This window comes from Anomaloglossus baeobatrachus, chromosome 1 (assembly GCF_048569485.1).
Source record: "Anomaloglossus baeobatrachus isolate aAnoBae1 chromosome 1, aAnoBae1.hap1, whole genome shotgun sequence".
Classification (NCBI taxonomy): domain Eukaryota; kingdom Metazoa; phylum Chordata; class Amphibia; order Anura; family Aromobatidae; genus Anomaloglossus; species Anomaloglossus baeobatrachus.
In genome coordinates this window covers 45,179,335-45,204,066 of record NC_134353.1, presented here as the reverse complement: position 1 = coordinate 45,204,066, position 24,732 = coordinate 45,179,335, and the positions used below count along the sequence as shown (strand labels likewise).

The following is a 24,732-nucleotide window of genomic DNA, read 5'->3' as shown; positions in this document are numbered from 1 at the left end:
TATCGGGATATGTAAGCCAACGTCCAGCTCCAGCAATGAAGCTCACGGGTCTCTTCCTACCTGGTAGTTAAGATCCTGCAGGGACTTGGATAGGAGTCAATCCATTAGTGTGAAGAGAAGACTAGGAAAACCAGCAAGGACTCAGCAAACCAGGATTGGAGTAAAACTTTATTTTCTTTATTAATCTTCAAAATATAAAAATAAGACCCACAAGGATCAGGAAGCAAAGTGAATGGCAGAGAATAAGTGCAAATGGGACTACGTGTTTCGGCGGTCTTGTCCACCTTCTTCACGGTCCAAACCAGCCTGTGAAGAAGGTGGACCCTTTTGCGCTTATTCTCTGTCATTCACTTTGGTTCCTGATCCTTGTGGGTCTTATTTTTATATTTTGAAGATTAATAATGAAAAGAAAGTTTTACTCCAATCCTGGTTTGCTGAGTCCTTGCTGGATTTCCTAGTTTTCTCTTCACACTAATGGATTGACTCCTATCCAAGTCCCTGCAGGATCTTAACTACCAGGTGGGAAGAGACCCGTGAGATTCATTGCTGGAGCTGGACGTTGGCTTACATATCCTGATACATATATATATATATATATATATATATATATACACGAGTATATATATATATATATATATATATACATATATATCTCCTTCCACATTGCCGGCGGGACGCAGGTAAGGAGATGTTCGTCACTAGTGCGGTGTCACACACAGCGATGTGTGGTGCCGCAGGAACGAGGAACAACATTGCTAATAAGCGGACAACTATTTTTGGTTTCAGGACTATCTCTCCACGGCAAACGATTTTGACCTATTTTGCGATCGTTTAAGGTCGCTCGTAGGTATCACACACTGCAATCTCGTTAATGAAGCCGGATGTGACCCTGATGATAATTCACTAACGATATTGCAGCGTGTAAAGCCCCCTTAACTTCTGAATGTCCTTTTTAAAATGTGGAGCCCAAAACTGCATCCTATATTCCAGATGTGGCCTTACAAGTAATTTATAGAGGGGTAACAATATCTTTATCTTCCTGTACACTACAAATTACAACCTGTTCTCACATTCTCTTATAGCTCAGTGTGTTATTAGGTTAATTTCAAGGCGAAAGGTCACTGAGTCAATCGAGGAGCAGCCATGAAGAAGATTTCCCAAGAAAAGAGAAACAGCATCATCTAGCTTATTCATAGCAATCTCTTGGCCAAGATAATTGCCAAACTGCATCCTGTGAGGCCATGACAGTTGGAAGAATAATTAAGTCCATCTATCCATTTAAAAGCCAAGAGGTGAATGTTCAGGCAAACTATAAGTCAACAAGTCGGCTCATCACAAGGTCTATCAGGTCTGGGGCGACAAACACGGCAGTGAAGACAGCTCGTATGCTTCATAATAGTGAGATCACAGACGTCCCTGCAAGCACAGAGCGACACAACGTTACACAAGTCTGGAATAGTGGCCTGAAAAAAGCTGAAGAAACCTCAACCTCAATATCATCATAAGAAGCGTGGGTTCAAGTTTCCAAAAAAGTTCAAAAAGTGGACAGTAGAAGAAAAACAATAGACTAGGCTCTGATGGGTGCAAATTGGTCTGAACAAAAACAAGGGAAAAAAGGGCTAACAGATCGAAAAATTGAAGGAACTGTCAAGTTCGGTGGAGGAAGTCTGATGATATGGCTTTGTTTCACAGCCAAAAGTGTTGGATATTTGACCAGAATGGATGGTGGTCTCAATGCTGAGCTGTATGTGACTATCCTACAAGATGAGTTACTTCATGCACTCAAGTACTATGGGTATGAAAAGGATGACATAGTGTTCTAGCCGGACAACGACCTGAAGCATACTTCAAGACTGGTGAAGAAGTGGTTCAATGACAATGAAGTAGAGATGCTGGATTGTCTCCACAGTCCCCGGACCTCAACCCAATCCAACACTTGTGGGTAGAGATGAAGGAAAAGCTGTATACATACTGAAGTGACCCAACCAGTATGCAGAAACATTGGGACCGTGTAGAAGAGACCTGGGGTCAGCTTTCAGTCGAGCCATGATTGAATCTGACTGAAAGCCCAGAAGAATTCACAAATTGTTTAAAGCCAAAGGTGGATTTACAAAATACTAACAAAATAATGCAAATTAAAATTTAGATTGTTAGTAGCAAAACAGTAACGATGCAGTGTTGTCCTCCCCGGGCGTCCCATTTTGAAACTCTTACATAAAAATAAGTGATTCTTAGACAACTTTCTTTACAAAACCAATTGGGATCATCTCACTATGCCAGTGTATTGCCTTTATTTTACTTCAAGCAAGAAATAACTTTAAAATTCCAATTAAAAGAAAAAAAAAGTTTTGCCAAATGAAAAAAAATACAAGAAACTAGAAAGTACAAAAACCTTAATTTTTTTTTATTTTTTCAAAAGACATTTTGTTTTGATGTAGAAAAAAAAAGAAAATAATGCAAACTAAACTACAAATAAATCAAAATCAGAATTAGGAATTTACAATTAAAAATCTATTCCAATTACTTTGTGACTTATTTTTTTATTTTTTTTTCTTAAAATCTCCATGTTTTACCAGTCAGATATAAAATATTTAAACTGGCAGCAGTATACATGCAGGCTACAAAATCCAATCCCTCAGCACTGGCTTAGAAAATAATTTAAGTGACACTTAATACACGGAGACCTTATTCTGCAAACATAAAAGTTTATTTCCCATGATGCCCTGCAGGAAAAAAGTACACATTGATTTATTGAAAGTTTTCATCTCCCATGCAATAATAATACATGATAGGGATATGTCTCTACACGCTCTTTAATGTTTTACGGATCAATGTAAACTTGACAGTTCATACCGGTATGTGTTCCTAACTCATACTGATAGCATTGCCGATGCAGTCGCAGTGCAAACAGAGCCGGCTGCCTGCACACTTCATCCTCGCTCCCATAACATAACATTCTTATTTCTGGCTAAGACAATTGATTTTAAAGCAAACAGTAGGTTACGGGGAATTTTAAGGTTAGTGAGATCTCAGGAAAGGATTCAGAATTCTAATGTTCCTCTGAGACCTTATCCTCTCACTATTTCATGTCTAGCCTGGTACATCAATGCTCAACCATCCGTCCTTCAAAGCAAAGCTCCAGTCTCTGTTGTTGCCAAAATCTTGGCTCAAATGAAACTTTTTTTTCAATTAGCCACCATATTATAGCTCAGCACTTCGAGTTTACTTCATATCAGCATATGGACAATGTATATGATACAAAAACTTGTTGAGTTGATAAGTGAACCTGAACAGTAATGTATCCAGGAGTAGAGGAAGAAAGCGGCACCAACCAACGCTTTGCATAAAAGTCCACTTTATTAAGAATGGTGCGAGAGAGAAGCTAGGTGCAGGCACTCCAGGGATGACGGCCGTTTTGCGCTACATGCGACCCTAAAGGTGGCTAAAGCGATCTCGTTGGGGTCACAGAATTTGGGACGCACATCCGGCCGCTTTAGCGATGTCGTTGTGTGTGACACCTATAAGCGATTTTGAATCGTCACAAAAACGTTATAAAATGCTCATTGGTGACATGCCCCCCCCTCTTCCCAAATATCGTTGCTGCTGCAGTAACAATGTTGTTTGTCGTTCCTGAGGCAGCACACATCGCTATGTGTGACGCCGCTTGAACGACAAACATTTCCTTACCAGCGTCCACCGGAAAAGGAGGAAGGAAGGAGATGGGTGGCATGTTCCGGCCGTTCATCTCCTCCCCTCCTTTTCTATTGGGCGGTGGTTCAGTGACGCTGCTGTGACGTCGCTGTGACGCTGAACGAACTGCCCCCTGTGATGTCGCAGCATGTAAAGCGGCCTTTAGAAGCACATGTAGCATGAAACGGCCGTCATTCCCTGGAGCACCTGCATCCGACTTCTCTCCCACATGTTCTTAGCGCATCATTCTCAATAAAGTCAACTTTTATGCAAGGCATTGGTTAGTTCTGCTTTTTTCGCCTACTCCTGGATACATTACTGTTCCGGTACAACAGAAAAGTACAGTCTTGCACCAATGGGGAATACCTTGTCAGGTGCTGCAGAGAGAGGCATCCCATCAGATACAGAGCTGGCAAAGGGTGCATGCTAGTAATCAGAAGAAAATCCAATAATGTATCCTGGAGTAGAGGAAGAAAGTGGCACTAACCAACACCTTGCATAATAGTTCACTTTATTGAGACTGGTGGGCTAAGAACATGTGGGAGAGAAGCCAGTGCAGACACTCCAGGGGACAACGTCCGTTTCGCGTTATATGCGACCCATAGAAGCACATATAGAGTGAAACGGTTGTCGTTCCCTGGAGTGCATGCACCCAGCTTCTCTCCCCCAATGTTCTTAGCTCACCATTCTCAATAAAGTAGATTTTTATGCAAGGTGTTTGTTAGTGCCGCTTTCTCCCTCTACTCCTGGATACATTATCGGACTTTCTTCTGATTATTAGCATGCACCCCTTGCCAGCTCTACCTTATCCGACCAGATTCTTCTCTCTGCAGCACCTGACAAGGTATTTCCCGTTGGTATAAGACCATAATTTTTTGTTGAACCCAAACAGTGTTTGTACTGAAAGCGGAATATACAAAAAAAAATCAGTGTACAAGTTCAGAGTTTGGGTGCTTTATGTATGATTATCACACAATTGATTATCATTGTGCTCGGGTATGCTCGGCGTGGAACCCAAAGGAGAACAGCTAGAAGACTCTGAATGTCTCTCACAGGAGGTAAAAACAAGGTTATTAGATGTATTGTGTCCGAAAAAACCCCCCCAAAAAACCCGCCCTCCCCCAGAAGTGTTCCGTTTACGGCTGGCTGCCCAATTATTGAATTCTATCGAGGTTCAGCTTAAATCCGGGTCTGGCTGAACCAAGCAAATCCAAACTTCTATATATCTGCTTATCCCTATTGATAAGTGAGGGCCTTGTATTTGCCATGAACATTTAGGTTTAAATTGCTTTGAAAACACATAACATTTTGATGCAAGTAAGAGTTCACACCACTTTATACCGGCTTTTTAAAAATAGGTGTAGTTGGGGCAAGATGGGGGCATAGCGGCGGCATAATGTTACAGCTTGTCTAATTCATGATGTAGCATTCTCTAAGACAGAAATTCAGGGACAGGAGTAAAATTTATGGCAAGGTAAATGGCACTTGTCAAAAAATTACCAAAATCAGAAGAACAGTAGCATATATTTTAGGTTAAAACAAATTACATAATATTGGCAAATGACAGGACCAGTTTGTCCTTTGACCAGGAGAGCCTCTCAGGCGGGCTTTGCACACTACGACATCGCAGGTGCGATGTCGGTGGGGTCAAATTGAAAATGACGTACTTCCGGCATCGCATGCGACATCTTAGTGTGTAAAGGTTCCATGATACGATTAACGAGCGCAAAAGCGTCGTAATCGTATCATCGGTGCAGCGTCGGCGTAATCCATAATTACGCTGACGCGATAGTCCGATGTTGTTCCTCGCTCCTGCGGCAGCACACATCGCTGTGTGTGAAGTCGCAGGAGCGAGGAACATCTCCTATCGGCGTCACCGCGGCTTCTGTAGGATATGCGGAAGGAAGGAGGTGGGCGGGATGTTTACATCCCGCTTATCTCCGCCCCTCCGCTCCTATTGGCTGCCTGCTGTGTGACGTCGCTGTGACGCCGTACAACCTGCCCCCTTAATAAGGAGGTGGGTCGCCAGCCAGAGCGACGTCCCAGGACAGGCGAGTCCATGTGAAGCTGCCGTAGCGATAATGTTCGCTACGGCAGCTATCACAAGGATATCGCAGCTGCGACGGGGGCGGGGACTATCGCGCTCGGCATCGCAGCATCGGCTTGCGATGTCGTAGTGTGCAAAGTGCCCCTTAATGTCTTCATATCCATAGCATTTCTTGCAGTAAACCCTTTGGTTATTAGAGAGTATTTTTTGTGTATTGGGTATCTCTATGTCTAGAAATTGGTAGATGATGGCGTAGAGTTGTGTATGAAGTGCTTGTCCAGCTTTACTGTATAATCTATCTACATTTGCGAGCAAAATTCTGCTGACCTTAATATTTTTGCTGATTTCACCAAAATGAATGGTGCCGATTCCAGATATGAAGTAAAAAAAAATATGTAATAGATCAAATTTTTTTGACAAATGAGAAATCTTTGATTAATGGTTTTAAAGTCGAATATCAAGAATAATAATAAATTCTGAAGAAGCATAACACGTAAAATATTTTATTCATGCAAAACACGAGTCTATCGTCTAACAAAGAAAGCAATTGTGTAAATTTAAAATGTTAGGGAGAGATTTCCTATTCTTGGATGGTCTGGAATAGTTATGATCAGGGTTGAAAGCTGAGACTTTTCCTCTGACTCTTAGGGGTACTTTGCACATTGCGACATTGCTACTGCGATATCGTCGGGGTCAAATCGAAAGTGACGCACATCCGGCGCCGGTAACGATGTTGCAACGTGTAAAGCCTAGATGCACCGATAAACGATCGCAAAAGTGTCGTAAATTGGTAATCTGTGTCTTGTCGGTCATTTTCATAATGTCGCACCAATAGGAGATACGATGTTGTTCCTCGTTCCTGCGGAAGCATACATCGCTGTGTATGAAGCCGCAGGAGCGAGGAACATCTCCTTACCTGCCTCCACCGGCTATGCGGAAGGAAGGAGGTGGGCGGGATGTTTACGTCCCGCTCATCTCCGCCCCTCCACTTCTATTGGCCGCCTGCCGTGTGACGTCGCTGTGACGCCGCACGACCCGCCCCCTTAGTAAGGAGGCCGTTCGTCGGCCAGAGCGACGTTGCAGGGCAGGTAAGTCTGTGTGAAGATGCCATAGCGATAATGTTCACTACGGCAGCTATAACACAATATCGTATGTGCGACGGGGGCAGGGACTATCGCGCTCGGTATCGTAGTGTGCAAAGTACCCCTTAGTCCCCTGTCTCAAGTTTTAAACACGTCCTGTACACTTTAAGTGGTGCACAAGCTTTCATGTCATATACTGTATATTTGTCGTTTGTTTGAGTGTTGTAAAACCACACGTAACAGAATATATCACGATCATTCCTGCTCCATCCACAAACTACTTGAGTGTTGGATGACATATTCAATAAAAAACTTTTCAACAGAGTTAAATTTGCTGCAACTTGTAAGCCTTGAACGAATTAATGCTGCTATCAGCTTCACGTTGTTTATATAGCCAGAAAAGTCCAACATGAGGGGTTTTCATTGCGTATTAAGCAGTCTTCCTATTAGTTATACCAATTGGATACTCAATATTTCTTTTTGCGCATTCAACATTTTGAAATAATATAATTACAATATATATAATGTTTTGTTATTTACTGCACAAGTTCCTTAGTAAATAGCATTTTGTGGAAAAAAACGTATGCCACTGGAGGAAACGGATGTGCTGTTTGGATACCGCACAACAATATTCATAAACCTCATCTGTTATATTGTAGCCAACAAAATGTCACAATTGTCACTGTGTGTCTTGTGACTAGGGACAGGCTCAGGAAGGACAGGCTCAGGATGGACAGGCTCAGGATGGACAGGCTCAGGATGGACAGGCTCAGGAGGGACAGGCTCAGGAGGGACAGGCTCAGGGCTAGCATTTCTTTACCATCTGAGACCATGCACTTTAAATGATTTTTTTTTACTTTAGGCATATGAGGGGTTAACTCCTTCTTCTAATGTAGCAGCAGACCTGCTCAGCTGTCAGTAGATGATCACTTCTGGCCTGGATATAAGCCCTCTGCTTCCTGCTGTGGGTGCTGGTTATTCAATTCAGTTTGGAGCTAGCCTGGAGTGGTGAGGTGTTGCTTTCTGCTGCTGCTGTCATTTGTTGGTTTTGTGAATGAGTTCCCTGTGTGTTCCTTTTCCCCTTCACTTTGTTGCCCCTCCCGATACACCATTTTGTAGTTCTCTTGTGTGGGTCTTTGGTGTGTGTGTGTGTGTGTGTGTGTGTGTTACCGTTTATACCCATTGTCTGTTATTATTTGTTGTTGGGGTTTTTGGTGATCTCCATCCCGATCTGTCCCCTTGTGTGTTAAGTGTGGAGGGAACATCCACAGCAGGGCCAGGACAGAAGACAGGGAGAGGCTTGGAGCTCAGACGCTGCTACCTTTAAGCGTTATTCTGGGTTGAGGTTCAGTCTGCGCAGGACTTCAATGCCGGCCTGTGTGCATGACCTAGGACACATCATCCACCTACGCTTCAGAAGAAGGAGGACAAAGATGGCTGAAAGAGGAGGCGCTACATCCGGAGAACGGAGACCCCCATCCGACAAGTCTGCACCGAACCAACCATTTAGGTGAGTATTATAAAGTCATTTTAATGTTCTTCACAGCGACCTGGGCTCTTATATACAGCATGTTAGAATGCTGTATATAACAGCCCACTGTTGGTGGCCATAGCTTATAGTCACCAAATCTGGTGGCAGGTTACCTTTAAAGCCATTTTTGATGTGGATTTTGAAGCAGATAGCTTTCAAAATATAAAAAAGCTCTGTGTGAACGTAACCTTACAGTTTCCAAACTTTTTCTCTTTTGGGCACTTAATAGACATTCTGCGTTGTGGTTGAGCAGGTACCAATGTGTCCGGATATGTCTGATGACTTGAATGATTCCATCGTGCAGTTGAGGAAGCATCTCTTTTTTATTTTTAGCACGTAGGATAATCACTACATCTCTTTCTTGACACTGTAATGAACTGGAAGTGAATATTTCTATCCCAGATGGGGGTTGCAAGCAAGTCTGAAGATGTTTGAATCTGGTTTCTTGACGATGTGTCATGGTCCTGGACCAGGACTCAAATTGGCAATGTATCTGCTATACGAAGACCACATTTACAATAGAATTGCTTTTCAATAACTGTGTTTTCGGATCTCTGCATGAACAGGTCTTATACTTATCAAAAACGTGAGACAAATGTTCTTGACAACAGCAGCCTCGCACCGGATAACCTCCTCCCTCCTCAGTCCACCTTTGCTATTCTGGCTCACTGACTGTATTTGTGTAAGTGCCTGATTTAATTGACAGCACTTATTAAACTTCATGTTTTTGTGGTCACTGAATACTCAACGCAGAAAGGATTTCTCAAGAGCTGACCTCCCGCAGGGCACTGTATTCCAACTGCGGCCACCGCTCGGGTTAAGGGCAGCGAAGCACTTAGACATCTCAAAAAGCTTTTCCTAAATGATTCCATCATGACAATATCTGGAGGGGGTATTTAGCAAGAGCTAAACACTGAGAAATGAGTGTTAAAATAAATCTGTTCTCCATAATCGAGTCTCAGACCAGAACTCATGATCTGATGAGGCAGATCTGAGATACCAGTGTTAAATGGAACATTAGCCAGTAGCGTATGGGCACAAAAAATGGGGTCACAGTTGGAGAGAAAATCACAGTTTTGTTTATTTGCCGGGACCCATCGGAAAGGAACGTTCATGCTCTGGGTGCAATCTCACAAATCTATATATATATAGTGGCAGAGATGCGGGTTTATAAATTAGGAAGGTCTATAATTCGTAACGACAGGCAGGTCACGTAGTGTGGACAGAGGAAAAATGTAGAAGGAATAGTCACAGATTTCGTAACTTTTCTGAAAATCAGGATAAGCCAAAAGCTCAGTACAAAGATATAATAATGATCAGGAAAAAATACAAGATCTTCTGTAGATAATCTGATAACCATAAAGTACAGAGAAAAATGTCTAAAGACAAAATAGTCACATTTAAGAGGCAACCCCAGGTCAGCAAGACCGACACCAGAAGACATTGATTTACAAGAACGCTAAGAATAAATTCTGCAAGACTTGTATGATTCCATAGAAATAGAAAGTCTTCAGTTTCTTCAATCTCACATCAGACAAGTCTATAGAATAAAGGAATATTTTAAATAAGTTGACAAGGAGTCCTAATAATTTTTTTGAGACCAGAACATTGGTGAACTGGTGGGAATCCACTAGCAAAGGCTTCCCATACAGAAGGTGGACTGCTGTAGCATGTTAACGAGTTATCTGCACATGTCCAGTAATATCACCTACAAGCTGTAGTACCCGGCATTGCCCGGGATAGTAACTAAGTGTCCCCCTCTCTCCCACTCTATCTCATCTCTGTGTCTCTATCTCTGTCTCTTTGTCTATGTGTGTCTGTGTCTCTGTCTCTTTGTGTCTCTATGTGTCTCGGTGTGTCTGTGTGTGTCTGTGTGTCTCTGTGTGTCTGTGTGTCTGTGCATCCCTGTGTCTCTCTGTGTCTCTGTTTCTATGTGTCTCCATGTGTCTCTATCTCTATGTGTCTCTGTCTGCTTCTGTTTCTCTCTGTCTGTCTGTCTCTGTCTGCCTCTGTTTCTCTCTGTCTGTCTGTGTGTCTCTGTCTCTGTGTGTTGCTGTGTGTGTCTGTCTCTACCGAAATCCTATTACCTCACACATAAGCTGTGTTATGCAAAGAATGTCCTTTGTTGCCTATAGCAACCAATCACAGCTGCTATTAATGCCCTGTGTCTCCCAGCCCCATTGACTTTAATGTAAGCAAGTTTTTTGGCAAATAACTGTAAAGCGCGGGGTTACATTTTCCCCTCAAAACATGGTCTATGACAATCCCTGAGTCAAATGAGGCGTCTGTGCAAAATTTTGTGATTGTAAATGTGACAGTACAAATTCCTTTCACAGACATAACTACACACACACACACACACACACACACATACATAAACATATACACACACATACATACACATGCACACATACATACACACATACACGTACACACACACACACACACACACACACATATACGTACACACATACACACACACACATACATACACATATACACACATACACATGCACACATACATACACACACATACACACACACATACATAAACATATACGTACACACATACACACACACATACACACACACACACACGCATACACATATACGTACACACATACACACACACACACACACATACATACACACACATACACACACACACACATACATACACATATACGTACACACATACACACACACACATACACATATACACACACATACATATACATGCACACATACATACACACACATATACACACATACACATATACGTACACACTTACGCATATACACACATACATACACACATACATACACATACATACACACACATACACACATACATATATACACACATACAAACACACATACATACGTTCAGCTTTATATATATGATAATACTAAAAACATAATTTCACACAAATTTGATCGCATTTTCATTTACAGGTTATATCATTACAGGACTGGCACAAAATCTCATGATGTCAATGCAGAAATATTGGATCATGCTCTCCCAAGCCAAGTGAGCCCTGAGGTTTAGCATGAAACATCTATATCATTACTCATTTTGTTAAGGATTCCAATTTCTCACCATAGATATGTCGCGGGCGGGGAGGAGGGTGTCAGCACACCGCGCTCACCCCCCTCTGCTCGGGTCCGGCGGCCGCTGCTCAGTGGTGGCTCGAGCGGTGGGCCGGATCCCGGGGGTTTCTCGAGCGGCACTCCTCGCCCGTGAGTGAAAGGGGATTGTTGGGTGTGGGGATGATTATTGTCCGTGACGCCACCCACGGCTGTGGTGATTTCACCACCGCTGCTCTATACGGGGCTCCCGGGGATGGTGATGCGGAGCAGCCAGGTGTTGTGTTGCCCCTCCGTGGGTAGGGGTTGGTGATCCCGGGGCCCGGTGATGGTGAAGGAGGTGCAGGGCCTGGTGGGCGCAGGGACGCGGGGGCAGCGCTGTGCCTTGCGGCACTGTGGTACTCACTCAGCCTGAGACGTGACACAGTTTTTACGGTAAACCAACGGCTGGATAGACGGTCCCACGGACGGCTGCACTTGCTCTCCCGGTAGGTGACGGTGATGTCCCTTTTCCTTGCACCTTGATGAACTGGTTGGTTGCGATGGGTCCCCACCGGTAACCCGCTCCCCGGCTTCAAGCTGGACCGGGGGAGCTCTACTCTTTGCCCGCAGGCGCTGGCCCTAAGAAACTGGTGCCGTGGCGGTGGCGGTGTCTCTCTGCTTCAGGTTGGGCTGTTGCCTTCAATCGGGACTTGGTTGTTGGGGGATCTGCGTCCCCGTCACTGACGGATTCGGCAAATTTGGCGACTCCTAGCCTTGCCGGGGTCCGAGAGGCCCCTGCCTTGGTGCTGACTGTCCTTCGGAACACTGCTCCAGACCACCGGGCACACAGCCAACGGGGTCCTTCCAGGAACTTCCAAACGGTCCCCCTCCAGACAGTCACCGCCGTCGCTGACCTTGCTGATCTGGCCCTACACAAAGCTGGACCCTTCAGGCTTCTTTCTCTTCCGTCACTTCACTTGCTTTCCTCCTTTTTCCACTTTTCTACTTTCACTCTCACTTTGCTGTTGACTTTTGCCCCGTCTAGACTACTCCTCCACTCCTTCCACTTCCTCCTCCCTCACTAGACTCAACTTCTTCACACTTTCATGTCCCTCACTGGACTCAACTGCCTGGTTTCTCCCGCCTCCAGAGCTGTGACCTCCTTGGTGGGCGGAGCCAACCGCCTGGCCCACCCCCTGGTGTGGATCATCAGCCTCTGGAGGAAGGCAACAAGGATTTCTGGTTAGCTGTGGTGTTCCTACCTGGGATGTGGGGTGTGGTGGTGTGTGACCTGTGTCCCCTGGCTTGCCTAGGGCGACACAGATATTTGATACATTATTAGGAACATCCATGTTGATAGTTACCCCCACTGTTCCTCCTCTTTTTCTGACTGACGCCGCACCCTCATTGCGGGTAGTGGAAGGTGACAAAATGGCTATGTGAGATTTATGATGCCATCCAGGCAAAGAGATTGTGAGTTCATTCCTATCTTCTTTAGTATTAACTCTCTACTGTGAGCACCGGGTGGGTCTGCTCACTATATAAACTCCTGAATCCCTGTTTTCAATAGCCAGTTAGAGGTTCTACCTTACCTGGTCTATATCCCTATTCTCTGTCCCTAATGTTCCAACAAGTATTCCTGTTTCAAACCTTGGCTCCTTTTCTGACTACCTTTCTGCCTGATGATTTGCCCCTTTTCTGTACATTCTGGTTGTGGTTCGGCTATCTGAATATTTTTGCCTGTCTGCTCCACTGGACTCAAATTAATTTGTGGACTCAACCCACGACCCATGTGTAAGCGTACAACCTTGTAAAATGCTACAGGGTAAAGGCCAGGATTCCTCTGGGACCTGTTAGATCTATTAGCTCCCTATATGTGGAATCCCTGTTTACTGTAGAGCTGCCAGATGACCATGTACTGAGCCCCTTTCTACCCTTAAGAGGTTGGCCACTACTTTTACATTAATGGCCTATCCTTAGGATAGGTCATCAATGTCTGCTCGGCTTGGGCCTGATACCCTGCCCGCCTAGCTGTTCTGAGTGCTGGCGGCGGCAATAGGCAGTCAGTTCTGAAGCTGCTCTATCTTCTGATAGCGCCCCCATGTGGTTACTGCCCATCCACATCCTATTCAAATCAATAGAGGGCAGATGTGCAGGACCTGGCCACGGCCGCTATCAGTTGACATGGCAGCTCCGGAACTGAGCGTTTACAGATGCCTTCTGTTGGGACCGAAAACAGCTGATCAGCAAGGGTGCCGAGTGTTGGACACCAGCCAATCAAACATTGATGACCTATTCTAAGGATAGGCCATCAATGTAAAAGTATTGGACAACCCCTTTAATTCATATTCTCCATTTCTGTGTCCTTCTTACCAATTCAATTGTGCCTGCCTGAGCTCCTTACCAAGTATTGGTTGCAAAGTTCTAATAAACAGTGAAAGTTTGTTCCTTAGTAAAATGTGCCAACAATGCTTTATAAGAAACATTTATTGTTCTCTGAGACCTATTGTATTATTACTAGCTTGGAAAAAAAGACATTTAATGGGGTAGTCCCACCTCAGAGGTTTGTAGCATACATAAATGATATTTTCTTATTTGAAAAATTCACCAGCAGGTGACTTTTTTGGCAGAAAATTTTACCATCCATGTTAATGGAAAGATGGTGTCATGGTCATCTCCCTGTTTTTGGAGACTAGTGACAGCTTTTGGACTGGAGTCTCTCATCTCCATCTGGCTACCTACATTTAAATGTGGTTTCGTTTTCTTTAGTACCAAAATGGTTAAAGTCAGTTTTGCTGCTTCTCCAGCAGTCCTTAGCTGTGTGCTTCAGCTGCAGTAGTTTTGTAGCCCTTCAGGTTTAAATAGAGGTGTTACCCAGCAATCCTTGCTGAAGATACAAACTAATTTGTATACTGGCCCCCTTGGTGGAAGGAGCTTTGTTGGAGTGTTCCAAAAAGCCGACCTTTATCCTTTGGTGTTGCACTTTTTCTCGTTTGTCTCCCCTACCCTTTTGTCTTATTATATTAGTGCACTGGTGGGTCTAGTGTACCTCACCAGCCTCTCACTAGTCAGGGCATCTATAGGGTCTCCCAGGATCTCAGGATGCTGCTCCAGTTGCGGAGACTGTATATAGACTGTCTAAGAGAGTTTGATACAGGTAAAATATATCTTGCCTACCTACCATGCCTGATGAAGTGACCTGAGTAGTCTCGAAAGCTTGCTATTATTACCATCTTTTCAGTTAGCCATTAAAAGGTATCAACCACTGAGGACTTCTGTTCTTTTAAACAATTTTTTTTTTTTTAGGAGAGTTTGGACAGCTACACGTGAGGATAGGAGGTGTCCATCTACCCTCTCACTAGCGCCAGGACCCACTGTTGTTATTGTGTCCCCAGTGTTCTCCCCTTGTTTGTGGTGTTGTTTTGGTGTTTTTTCTTTGTATGTCAGACTCCTTAACTCTTGGCTATGCTTGCATGCAGCCTATTTCACTGAAGTCTATGACTTAGCTTTTTTCTGTAAATCTTGTAAAACACAATGGAAAAGGCTTCAAGCAAGTGCAGTCACCTCTGCAATGAACTGTACAGAGAAGGCATTAGCTACACCCAAACAGAGGACAGCCAATGCCGCTTTACACTTGGATGAAGCTTCCAACTGTGAATTTGACATTAATTTCGAGACTGGTTTAACTTTTAATGATCTATGCATTTTTCTTTTTTTTTTACTACCATAATGTCTTGCTATCACTCATTAAAAAGTCACTTGCCTCCCTTACCCTTCATTCTCACCCCAAGTGATCCTTCATATCCTTATGGAGAAGGAGAGACAACTCTGCGCTATAGACATTGCACCTTCTACTATAGACTATAATGTCCTATAGAAGATGTATTTCAATTCAGATAATTCCACCCCCCACCCTGCATGTGCCTCCATCCAGGGGTGGGATTCAAATTTTTGACAACAGGTTCTCTGTAAACCCTGCCCATTTGAAAACCACACCCATTCAGTAACCACACCTATTTTGTTAGCCACACCCATTTGCACGCACTTTCCCCAACCAAAAAATACAAGTATTTAAAGTATAATCTCTTTCCCCTTCTTCCCCTCCTCTACAGTCACTCTCCTGTCCAGCATCAGTTGTTCCAGTCACTGTCACTCTTATTGTATTAAATGGTTTTTCTACAATTTTTAACAATTATTACTAAAGGAGCCCTGCTAAACTTGGAACGGACGACCTTCCCCATACAGATATCATCCCATGTGGCTGCTTTTCCAGTACAGACCCCATCCCATGTGTCTCCTTTCCCCCAACAGATCCCATCCCATGTGGTCTCTTTCCCTTGCAGATCCCATCCCATTTTGACCTCTTTCCCCAGCAGATCCAATCCCATCATGGCCTCTTTCGCCTGCAGATCCCATCATGGCCTCTTTCCCCTGCAGATCCCATCATGGCCTCTTTCCCCTGCAGATCCCATCCCATTATCACCTCTTTCCCCTGCAGATCCCATCCCATTATGGCCTCTTTCCCCTGCAGATCCCATCCCATTATGGCCTCTATCCCGTGCAGATCCCAACCCATTATGGCCTCTATCCCGTGTAGATCCCAACCCATTATGGCCTCTATCCCCTGCAGATCCCATCCCATTATGGCCTCTTTCCCCTGCAGATCCCATCCCATTATGGCCTCTTTCCCCTGCAGATCCCATCCCATTATGGCCTCTTTCCCCTGCAGATCCCATTCCATTATGGCCTCTTTCCCCTGCAGATCCCATTATGGCTTCTTTCCCCTGCAGATCCCATCATGGCCTCTTTCCCCAGCAGATCTCATCCCATGTGCTCCTTTTCCCCACAGATCCTGTCCCATATAGCTCCTTTTCCCAAATAGTTCCCATCTTATGCGGCCTCCTCTCACCTGCAGATCCAGTCCCATATGGCTTCTTTTCCCATATAGTTCAAATATTATCCGGCCTCCTCTCCCCTGCAGATCTCGTCCCATGTGGCTCTTTTTCCTATATAGTTCCCATCTTACGCGGCTCCTCTCCCCTGCAGATTCTTGTCTCCCTGCATCTTCGGCTCACTGAGCGCTTACCTGCTCCAAGCACCGGCGGTCTCTCCTCTGTCTTCCGTCCTCCTCCACGGCACTCTGCAGGCACACTGACGCTGGCAGGATGAGCAACCTCACCATGCTGCCGTGACCCCTGCAGCGTTAGAGCATCGCTGCATGCCAGGTCAGGGAGCAGACAGGCTTCACTGAAACCGGAAGTGCGGCGCATACAGAGGTACAGTGATTCACTTGTGTTAGTGTCTTAAATACACAAACAAATGAATACGTTATTGGCAAGTTTGGGGAACCGGCTGCTATTTTAACAACCGGTTTGCCCGAACAGGACAGAACCGGCTGAATCCCACCCCTGCCCCCATCCATCCTTCCTACACTCCCCACTCTGGATGTGCCCCCATCCATCCTTCATATAGTCCCCACCCTGGATATAGCCCCATCCATCCTTCCTACAGTTCCCACCCTGGATGTGGCCCCATCCACCCTTCCTACATTCCCCACCCTGGATGTGCCCCACCCATCCTTCCTACAGTTGCCATCCTGCATGAGCTCCCCATCCATCCTTTCTACAATCACCACCCTAGATGTGGCCCCATCCATCCTTCCTTCAGTCCCCACCCTGAATATGCTCCCCATCCATCCTTCCTACAGTCTCCACCCTGGATGTGGCCCCATCCATCCTTCCTACAGTTCCGACCTTGGATGTTGCCCCATCCATCCTTTCTACAGTCACCACCCTAGATGTGGTCCCATCCATCCTTCCTACAGTCCCCACCCAGGATGTGCTCCCCACCCATCCTTTCTACAGTCCCCACCCTGGATGTGGCCCCATCCAACCTTCCTACAGTCCCCACCTTGGATGTGGCCCCATCCATCCTTCCTTCAGTCCCCACCCTGGATGTGCTCCCTACCCATCCTTCCTACAGTCCCCATCCTGGATGTGCTCCCATCCATCCTTCCTACAGTTCCCACCCTGTATGTGCTCCCATCCATCCTTCCTACAGTTCCTACCCTGGATGTGGCCCCAGCCATCCTTCCTATAGTCCCCGACCTGGATGTGGCCTCCATCCATCCTTCCTACAGTCCCCACCCTGGATGTGCCCCCATCCATCCTTCCTACAGTCCCCACACTGGATGTGCCCCCATCCATCCTTCCTACAGTCCCCACCCTGGATGTGGCCCCATCCATCCTTCCTTCAGTCCCCACACAGGATGTGGTCCCATCCATCCTTCATATAGTCCCCACCCTGAATATAGCCCCATCCATCCTTCCTACAGTTCCCACCCTGGATGTGGCCCCATCCACCCTTCCTACATTCCCCACCCTGGGCGTGCCACACCCATCCTTCCTACAGTCCCCATCCTGCATGTGCTCCCCATCCATCCTTCCTTCAGTCCCCACCCAGGATGTGCTCCTCACCCATCCTTCCTACAGTCCCCACCCTGGATGTGGCCTCATCCATCCTTCCTACAGTCCCCACCTTGGATGTGGCCCCATCCATCCTTCCTACAGTTCCTACCCTGGATGTGGCCCCAGCCATCCTTCCTATAGTCCCCGACCTGGATGTGGCCCCATCCATCCTTCTTACAGTCCCCACCCTGGATATGCCCCATCCATCCTTCCTACAGTCCCCACCCTGGATGTGGCCCCCTCCATCTTTCCTACAGTCCCCACCCTGGATGTGCTCCATCCATCCTTCCTACAGTCCCCACCCTGGATGTGCTCCATCCATCCTTCCTACAGTCTCCACCCTGGCTGTGGCCCCATCCATCCTTCCTACAGTCCCCATCCTGGATGTGCCCCCCATCCATACTTCCTACAGTCCCCACCCTGGATGTGGCCCCATCTAGCCTTCCTACAGTCCCCAACCATCATCCCCACAGTCCCAGTCCCTATTATACACTTGCTTTGGCAAAACTAATAGGTGTTTGGTCTTCCCAATAAAGCTTATTTGATTTGATTTGTATAAAGAAAAGATCTTCTTGCTCTTCTAATCCTCGCACAAGCCGCGCCGTTCTCTTCTAATTTACTTGGTGTTTGCATGTTATTGGGCTATTATCACACATCTCTACTAATTGAAGACTTGTCTTGTTGTTTCTCGATGTCTAATTAACAGATAATGGACCATAAATTTAACATAAAACAAAAAGATGATTAATAGGAAGTAAAAAGTAAATCGCTGTCACCGGTATCACAATTTATTGTCTCGTCACCTGTCAACAACATTGGGGGATGACAGTTCCATTATTGCAAAGAAGACACCTTCTCAACAGCCTGAAGAAAGCACTGTGTGAGATGGGACAGGAACGCCAATTTCCTCAAAAAGGAAAAGAAATTGGTTTAAAGATTAAATCTACTTAGATAAAAAAGAATATTAAGAATGTATATTTATATTACTGCTTATACAGGGCAATATTATTAGCCAGATACAGTAGATGATGCAGGGGGCAACATTAGGTTCTAGAAGTTATATTCTTGTACATAGGAGCAGTATTATAGTAGTTATATTCTTATACATAGGGTTAGTATTATAGTAGTTATATTCTTATACATAGGGTTAGTATTATAGTAGTTATATTCTTGTACATAGGGGCAGTATTATAGTAGTTATATTCTTGTACATAGGTGGTAGTATTATAGTAGCTATATTCTTGCACATAAGAGCAGTATTATAGTAGTTATATTCTTCTACATAGGAGCAGTATTATAGTAGTTATATTCTTGTACATAGGGGCAGTATTATAGTAGTTATATTCTTGTACATAGAGGGCAGTATTATAGTAGCTATATTCTTGTACATAGGGGCAGTATTATAGTAGTAATATTCTTGTACATAGAGGGCAGTATTATAGTAGTTATATTCTTATACATAGGGTTAGTATTATAGTAGTTATATTCTTTTACATAGGGGCAGTATTATAGTAGTTATATTCTTGTACATATGAGGCAGTATTATAGTAGTTATATTCTTGCACATAAGAGCAGTATTATAGTAGTTATATTCTTCTACATAGGAGCAGTATTATAGTAGTTATATTCTTGTACATAGGGGCAGTATTATAGTAGTTATATTCTTGTACATAGAGGGCAGTATTATAGTAGTTATATTCTTGTACATAGAGGGCAGTATTATAGTAGTTATATTCTTGTACATAGGGGCAGTATTATAGTAGTTATATTCTTGTACATAGGAGCAGTATTATAGTAGTTATATTCTTGTACATAGGGGCAGTATTATAGTAGTAATATTCTTGTACATAAGGGGCAGTATTATAGTAGTTATATTCTTGTACATAGGGGAAGTATTATAGTAGTTATATTATTGTACATAGAGGGCAGAATTATAGTAGTTATATTCTTGTATATAGGGGCAGTATTATAGTAGTTATATTCTTGTACATAGGAGCAGTATTATAGTAGTTATATTCTTGTACATAGGGGCAGTATTATAGTAGTTATATTCTTGTCCATAGGGGCAGTATTGAAGTAGTTATATTCTTGTACATAGGGGCAGTATTATAGTAGTTATATTCTTGTACAGAGGAGGAATATTATAGTAGTTATATTCTGGTATATAGGGGACAGTATTATAGTAGTTATATTCTTGTACATAGGTGGTAGTATTATAGTAGTTATATTCTTGTACATAGGAGCAGTATTATAGTAGTTATATTCTTGTACATAGGGGCAGTATCATAGTAGTTATATTCTTATACATAGGAGCAGTATTATAGTAGTTATATTCTTGTACATAAGAGCAATATTATAGTAGTTATATCCTTGTACATAGGAGCAGTATTATAGTAGTTATATTCTTGTACATAAGAGCAGTATTATAGTAGTTATATTCTTGTACATAGGGGCAGTATTATAGTAGTTATATTATTGTACATAGAGGGCAGTATTATAGTAGTTATATTCTTGTACATAGGGGCAGTATTATAGTAGTTATATTATTGTACATAGAGGGCAGTATTATAGTAGATATATTCTTGTACATAGGGGGCAGTATTATAGTAGTTATATTCTTGTACATAGGGGCAGTATTATAGTAGTTATATTCTTGTACATAGTGGCAGTATTATAGTAGTTATATTCTTATACATAGAGGGCAGTATTGTAGTAGTTATATTCTTGTACATAGGGGCAGTATTATAGTAGTTATATTCTTGTACATAGAGGGCAGTATTATAGTAGTTATATTCTTATACATAGAGGGCAGTATTGTAGTAGTTATATTCTTGTACATAGGGGCAGTATTATAGTAGTTATATTCTTGTACAGAGGAGCAGTATTATAGTAGTTATATTCTTGTGCATAGGGGCAGTATTATAGTAGTAATATTCTTGTACATAGGGGGCAGTATTATAGTAGTTATATTCTTGTACATAGGAGCAGTATTATAGTAGTTAGATTCTTGTACATAGGAGCAGTACTATAATAGTTATATTCTTGTACATAGGAGTATTATTATAGTAGTTATATTCTTGTACATAGGGGCAGTATTATAGTAGATATATTCTTGTACATAAGGGCAGTATTATAGTAATTATATTCTTGTACATAGGAGTAGTATTATAGTAGTTATATTCTTGTACATAGGGGGCCGTATTATAGTTGTTATATTCTTGTACATAGGGGCAGTATTATAGTAGTTATATTCTTGTACATAGGGGCAGTATTATTGTAGTTATATTCTTGTACATAGGGGCAGTATTATAGTTGTTATATTCTTGTACATAGGGGCAGTATTATAATAGTTATATTTTTGTACATAAGGGCAGTATTATAGTAGTTATATTATTGTACATAGGTGCACTATTGTCGCTAGGACTTCTCTCGTGCTGCACCAGTTTTCTAGAATGTGCCAGCCCAGAATTCCTTTTAATTCCAAGTTTCCACAGTTTCAAACATACCATAGAAGTACATTTCTTTAGACTTTCTTATCACCTCATTTCTCTAATCTAATTATCCCTTTTATTTCCATGCACTTAGTGGCACTTTGTAGTGGTTTTTGTACAGATACTGACCAGCTTATGCAGAGGTATTGGAATGCCTCTATTTCTTATATTGATGGTGAACCTTATACAAGAACTTTATCTTTATCTTTTACTTTTTATGTCCTCCCAATTTCCTCGGAGATTATAACCTTGCAAGCCGATCCCTCAGTTCTCTTGTTTTGCATTGAAATATGTGTTATCAATATTTTTTGGATCATAAAAAGCATTTTATTTCCCCCAAAAGCATCTTATAAGCCGAATGTAGCTTACTGGATGGGTGCAGTGGAGCGGGGTCACAGACGCCGGCAGTGGCATGAGTGGGGTGATGCTGTAGGCCCTGGGCTGAGAGGAGGGCATGTTGCCACAGTGCAAGGTAATGCTAAAGTGGGGGTCCATCTTGTCGTCTTATGCTTTGTCGAATGTAGTTTACCAGAGGGGCACGGGGGCGGTGAAGCAATGTTACAGGAATTTGAGGGCAGAACGAGTAGAGGTATGGTGCAGGCCCTGGGCTGGGAGGATGGGATGTTGCCACAGTGTAAGGTAATGATAGAGTGGTGGTCCGTCTTGTAGTCTTATGCTTTGTCAAATGTAGATTACCTGAGGGGCATGTGGGTGGCGGAGTAAGGTCACAGGAAGTTGACGGAAGCACAAGTAGGGGGATGCTCAGGCCCTGGGCTGAGAGGAGGGGATGTTGTCACAGTGCAAGGCACCATTGTTCTCCCAGCAACAGAGGACTTCAGGAAAATGTCATCGGAGGTGGCGCATGCAGAGAGCCAAGAGCTTATTCTCCGCATGCCTCTGATGCTATTTTCCTAAAGTCCTTTATGTCCGTCACCGTTAGATTAAGGGTGCCTACCATGTGTCACAACACCTCCTCCACCCAGCTCTGGCTCTACAGCATCACCCTACTCATGTACCCCCTACTGCCTCTAGCTTCCTGTGACCCTGCTCCACCGCCCCCGTGCCCCTCCGGTAAGCTACCCTCAGCTGAGAAGACAGATCATAGGACGAACCCCAATTTTAATATTAAAAATTATTTTATTCCTTTTTTCCTCCTCTCAAATTGGAGTGCGTCTTATAATCTGAAAAATCTGGTACATTGCTGCGGAATATGTTGGCATTCTAGAAATAAAAATTGTTATTGTTTTTATCTAAAACTCCCATCTTGGGCGCCAACTATAACTGATGCTAAATCTTTTAATTATTTATTCATTTAACAATTTCAAACTTCAAAAGTACGTAAAAAGAATTATTTTATATTTTTTTCTACATCAATAGTAACCAGTAATTTTGATATTCACCATGAAATTCCCATTGTATTAATACAGATCCAACATTGTCCATCAATCTACACTGACAATCAAGTATCTGATATGCCATTGAAGAAGACCTCAATAAAGCTGTGTTAGATATAGTCGGAGCCTTTACAGGGGAAACATGAAATGAGCCAGGCCTACTCTGCAGGTTCCTTGAATCTGACGCACATGTAAAAATATTGAATACAAAAAAGCAGGAAATTGATGTGTAGACCCCTACGGGGACTGCGGAGATCTTTGAAGTGGTTGCTTTGCTGTTTAGTGTTTGACGTTAAGTCCCAGACTCAGAGATGCATGTTTTATATCTCTGAAACACATGTTTTTTATCCCTTCAGGTGATTTCTGTGCAGTGGTTATTAAATTTTAAAGCCATCTTCATGGTGATTGTTATTACTTATTGATAAAATGGCGTCACCAAGTAGAAATCGGGTGGGAAGAAAAAAAAATATTTTTAATAAAGAGAAGCTCCACCTACAAATACATTCTTCAAATCATCCTTCTTTTAAATGTTTTTGTTATAGCTGATCCCTCTATACAACAAGATTGAATGGAATTGTAATGCTACCACCAGGGAGCGCAGGTAGACAGGAGAGATGTAGAGCTCCTATGTGTAATGTGGTGTCTGCCCACTAGATGTCACCAGTATCTAGACAGGGAGGTAGCAGAATGGTTGTACATGCCGAGAGTCAAAGCCGGGAGGTCATGTCAGTGCAAAGGAGGAAGAGGAGCCAAAGTCACGTTGAAGCCTAAGGTCAGTAGCTGGGAGGTAACGTCCCAAACAGATGGGGAGCAGAACCATAGTCAGAGAGCAACCTGTGGTCAGATGCCAAAGGGGAACATCAGTACAAAAGGGGGGAAGTGGGACTGAGACAACCAGAAGAATTGAGGGTCAGGAAGTCAGGGAGCATAGACAAGACAGACAAAGTGATGGGCATGAAGAGGAGTCAAGGTAGCGGTATGAGGATCAGAACAAACTCACAGGAACCAGAAGCGCACACTGCAGAGCAGAAACTATCAGTGGCAAAGTTCCGGTGGAAACAGCATAAAGATAAAGCAAGGTGTTACCGGAATGAGACACCAAACAAGCCCCGACCACTGGCAGGGACCTGGGGAATATAAACAATCGAGCAATAGAGAAAACCCAATGGCTCTGCAAGGAGCAGAGCAAAAGGTGAATCGTGACATGAATACTCATAAAGACTCCTGAAAAATAGAATGTTCCTCCTGTTCATGACCAAGATCACCAAGCAGAATCTTCACTCTGCTCTTATGTTTTTTCCTTCCTTCTAGTGCTATTGATTACATTATTTATTTTGCCAACTATACTGACAAGGAAAAGGGTAACAATGTTTTCAACTTTAGGCTTTCAGGCTCTGTATCTCACCATCCACTACAGCTTTGAGCAAGAGACGACCTTGATTTTATAGATAACCATCTTGACTATCTCATATATAAATTTGACTTGCTATTATTTAGCGTATAATTCATTATGCAGATTCTTATCATGTCACTGCATTGTTACTGTTTTGCTCCTGGTGATGTTTTTTTTTTCTTCCTATATACTACTAACTAGAGTTGAGCGCGGTTCGTGGTTCGTGGTTCTCCAGTTCTAGGCTCGAGTGATTTTGGGGCATGTTCTAGATCGAACTAGAACTCGAGCTTTTTGCAAAAGCTCGATAGTTCTAGAAACGTTCGAGAACGGTTCTAGCAGCCAAAAAACAGCTAAATCTTAGCTTGGTTTCTGCTGTAATAGTGTAAGTCACTCTGTGAATCAAACTATTATCACATTTCAGTGTATAGTGTGCGTGAACAGCGCCTTCAGATCACTGCTGTTTCTATAATGGCGATCGCCATTTTTTTTTTTTTTTTTCTTGTCTTCCTTCCCTAAGCGCGCGCGTCTTGTGGGGCGGGCCAGCAGGTCAGCCAATCACAGACACACA

General features: G+C 43.4%; 1 protein-coding gene across 2 annotated transcripts in view; it reads right to left on the bottom strand.

The window, feature by feature from the left end:
• Positions 1 to 24,732, bottom strand: part of CTNNA2 (catenin alpha 2) — a 3,064,502-nt gene that overhangs the window by 1,427,283 nt on the left and 1,612,487 nt on the right. The gene's annotated exons all lie outside the window — the stretch shown is intronic.